We start from the raw sequence: 4,461 nt of genomic DNA, 5'->3' as shown, positions 1-4,461 counted from the left end.
ACAGACACACACACACACACCCACACACAACTACAAACACTGCGATTAAAATCCTTGTATCCTTATTTATCCAGAGGTCAAATGCATCTTCATTTGTAATAGCAAACATTGATAGCAGTCTAAATATTTGTAAATAGGGAATTCAATAAATGTAATTTAGCATATAGGTAAACAGAACACTATAAACCTAAAAAAAAAGGAAATCTACATTTACTGAAATGAAAAGATGTCCACAATGAGATAAATATGATATTTTATAAGAAAAAATATACATATATACCCATATATTTATGGAAAGATGTATACTAAGCTGTTAAAAGTTGTTTATCTTAAGATTATGGTACAACTTCCAAATTTACTTAGCAGATTTTATTTATGTCTTTATAGTATATATGAATTATTTACTTAATAAGAATAAATATATAACATAAAACAAGTAAATTGAAGGAAAGCCATGTGTGGCATAATTTTACCTACATAAAACATGTACATATAGGGGCGCCTGGGTGGCGCAGTCGGTTAAGCGTCCGACTTCAGCCAGGTCACGATCTCGCGGTCCGTGAGTTCGAGCCCCGCGTCGGGCTCTGGGTTGATGGCTCAGAGCCTGGAGCCTGTTTCCGATTCTGTGTCTCCCTCTCTCTCTGCCCCTCCCTGTTCATGTTCTGTCTCTCTCTGTCCCCAAAAAAATAAATAAACGTTGAAAAAAAAAATTTAAAAAAAAAAAAAAAAAAAAAAAAAAACATGTACATATATGTTTATATATGAAAGAAAATTCCAGGAGGATACATACCTAATACTTAATAGGGATTTTCTGTTACTATTAAAGGGTGGAGTTATGGTAAGAATTCAACATTCTTTATACTGTTTGAATGTTTTATGCATTATGCATTACAGAGTAATCTGTACATAGTGACCTTAACCTTAGTTGACTAACTGAAGAAAGAAGTATATATTACATAATTCTTGTGTAATTAAATAGGCATTTCCGTATAAATAACATGAAGGGTGTACTTTAGGTAAAGTTTATCTGAAAAACAACTGCAATTATTATCATTAGATTTTTTTTTAATCTTTTTTTCAACGTTTATTTATTTTTGGGACAGAGAGAGACAGAGCATGAACGGGGGAGGGGCAGAGAGAGAGGGAGACACAGAATCTGAAACAGGCTCCAGCCTCTGAGCCATCAGCCCAGAGCCCCACGTGGGGCTTGAACTCACGGACCGCGAGATCGTGACCTGGCTGAAGTCGGATGCTTAACCGACTGTGCCACCCAGGCGCCCCTAGATTTTTTAATGAAAAAGAAATTTATTGGAAGTCATAAGACTACCATTATAAAACATGATCAAGCTATCAGAAAATGTTTTTAAAAATGATACTTGGGTTAGATGGCCAAACCAAGATGGGTCAGTGAGAGTGGTGGTGATGGCCCCCTGGAGGTGGCAAGAAGGATGACAAGGACAGGAAAAAAATACAAACTTCCTGTACCAACTACAGTGCAGTAAAAGAAGAAAAAGGGACCAGATGCTGCCAGCAAGTTGCCCCTGGTGACATCTCATACTCAGTGCTGGTTAAAATTATTGAAATTAGAGAGAATTAAAGATTATCTTCTCATGGAGGAAGAATTCATTAGAAATCAGGAACAAATGAAGCCTTTAGAAGAAAAGCGAGAGGAGGAAAGATCAATAGTTGATGATTGAGGGGGACCCCAAAGGTAGGAACATTTGAAAATATCATTGATGACAACCATGCCATTGTGTCTATATCTGTAGGCTCAGAACACTACATCAGCATTTTTTCCATTGTAGACAAGGGTCTGCTGGAACCAAGCTGCTCAGTCCTGCTTAACCTCAAGACATAGAGGTGCTCATGGATGACACAGATCCCTTGGTTACAGGGATGAAGGTAGGAAAGTCTCCCCAGGAAACCTATGCTGATTTTCGGGGGTTGGACAACCAAATCCAGGAAATTAAGGAATCTGTGGAGCTTTCTCTCACTCATCTTGAATATTATGAAGAGATGGATATGAAGCCCCCAAAGGGGGTCATTCTAGATGATCTGCCAGGCACAAGCAAAACCTTATTAGCTAAAGCAGTAGCAAACCAAACCTCAGCCACATTCTTGAGAGTGGTTGACACTGAACTTATCCAGAAGTACCTAGGTGATGGGTCCAAACTCATTCAGGAATTGTTTTGAGTTGCAGAAGAACATGCACCATCCATTGTGTTTATTGATGAAATTGATGCCATTGGGACAAAAAGATAAGACTCAAATTCCAGTCGTGAGAGAGAAATTCAATGAACCATGTTGGAACCATTGAAGCAGTTGGATGGATTTGATATAAGGGGTGACATGAAAGTTATCATGGCCACAAACTGAATAGAAACTTTGGATCCAGCACTTGTCAGATCAGGCTTCATTGGCAGGAAGATGGAGTTCCCCCTTGCCCAATGAAAAGACTAAGAAGTGCTTCTTTCAGATCCAAACAAGCAGGCTGACACTGGCCAATGACATAACCCTGGACAACTTGATCATGGCTAATGATGACCTCTCTTGTTGCCAACGTCAAGGCAATTTATATAGAAGCTCGTCTCATGGCCTTGAGAGAGCATAGAATGAAACTAACAAATGAAGACTTAAAAAAAATCTAAAGAAAACGTTCTTTATAAACAACAAGAAGGCATCCCTGAGGGGCTCTATCTCTAGCAGACCACAGTTAACTTCAGGGAAATGGTTGGGAGTGTCCCCACCCCTTAGATGGATGAGATTGGGGAAGCTGCCTAGAGGAATCCATGTTCTAGTTGCTCTTTATTAGCAAAATCTCCTTTGTACCTTTTTGAGCATATGTACAGTATACCCAATAGGCTGCCTTTATCTGTTGGTCACATGCAGTACTCTCTCCCCAATAAAGTGTGCCCCTGTCAAAAAAAAATGATACCTAAGGATCAGTTAAATTTAAGAAAACCTGGCATACATATAGACTATGCTATTTGTGATAAATGGGGGGAGCGTTGTCTGTCTTTAGTGTTTTCCTGAGTTTTCTTCCTTTTTTTTTGTAAACCAGATGAAGGAAAATAAATTGAAGTAATTTAGAGCCTTTGATGGCAAACAATTTCTTATTGAAAGTCCTGTTTTTCATAGAAATACACATGGTAAAAGTATATTTCACTTTCCTTAACTAGTTTAACAAAATCATAAGACTACATCATTTTTGGTAGGGAAAATCAAGTAACTTTCAAAATTAATGAACATGTAATATTATTCTTACATTTTACCGGATTGTCATTTTGCTGAAGACTAGGTCCATATCTTTCACTAATTTTTCTCAGCACTATATTCATTATGTGTTCAAATTCTCTCTAAAACCAATGGCTAAAATCAAGAAGACAAGAAACCCAAAAGCCCAAGTGTCCATTGACTGATGAATGGATAAAGAAGATGTACATACACATAATGGAATGAATACTACTCAGCCATCAAGAAGAATGAAATCTTGACATTTGTAATGAGATCGATGGAGCTAGAGTGTATTATGCTAAGTGAAATAAATGAGTCAGAGAAAAACAAGTGTCATATGGTTTCACTCATATATTGAATTTAGGAAACAAAACATATGAACATATGGGAATGGGAAAAAAAGAGAGAGGGAAGCAAACCATAAGGGACTCTTAATGATAAAGAACAAACTGAGGGTTGATGGAGGTGGGTGAGGGATGGGCTAAATGGGTGAGAGGTATTGTTATGATGAGCACTAGGTGTTATATGTAAGTAATGAATCGTTAAATTCTATTCTTGAAACCAATATTACAATATATGTTACCTAATTAGAATTTAAATAAAAATTTGTAAGAAGAAAATCATAAGAAACAAGTGTTGGCAAGGATGTGGAGAAAAAGGAACCCATGTGCACTGTTGGTAGGAATACAATTTAGTACAGCCACTGTGGAAAACAATATGGAAGTTCTTAAAAAATTTAAAATAATACTATATTATCCAATAATTCCACTAGCATTACCCAGGGATAGCAACAACACTAACTTGAAAAGTTATATGTACCTGTATGTTTATTACAGCATTAACAATAGCCAAGACATGGAAACAACCTAAGTATCCATCAATAGACAAATGGATAAGGAAAATGCACATACACACACACACACACACTCACATAGACAAAATGGAATATTACACAGCTATAAAAAGGGTGACATCATGCCATGTCAACAACATGGATGGACCTAGAAGGTATTATGCTAAGTGAAATAAGTCAGACTGAGAAAGACAAATACCATTTTATTCCAATCACAAATGGAATAAAAAAAAACAAGTAAACAAAAAGTAGAATCAGAACTATAAACACAGAGAACAAACGGATAATTGCCAGGGGTGTAGGGAAAGGGAAAAATGGGTGAGAGGAGAGGGAGATAAAGGCCTCCAGTTATGGAATGAGTAATTCAGTGGAAT

The 4,461-nt window shown here is 37.0% G+C and overlaps 1 pseudogene; it reads left to right on the top strand.

Moving 5' to 3' along the window:
* Positions 1 to 1,559: 1,559 nt before the first annotated feature.
* On the top strand, positions 1,560 to 2,703 carry LOC125157572 (26S proteasome regulatory subunit 4-like; annotated as a pseudogene).
* The last annotated feature ends 1,758 nt before the right edge of the window (positions 2,704 to 4,461 follow it).

This window comes from Prionailurus viverrinus, chromosome X, assembly GCF_022837055.1.
Source record: "Prionailurus viverrinus isolate Anna chromosome X, UM_Priviv_1.0, whole genome shotgun sequence".
Lineage (NCBI taxonomy): Eukaryota > Metazoa > Chordata > Mammalia > Carnivora > Felidae > Prionailurus > Prionailurus viverrinus.
This window is presented reverse-complemented; position numbering and strand designations above follow the sequence as displayed.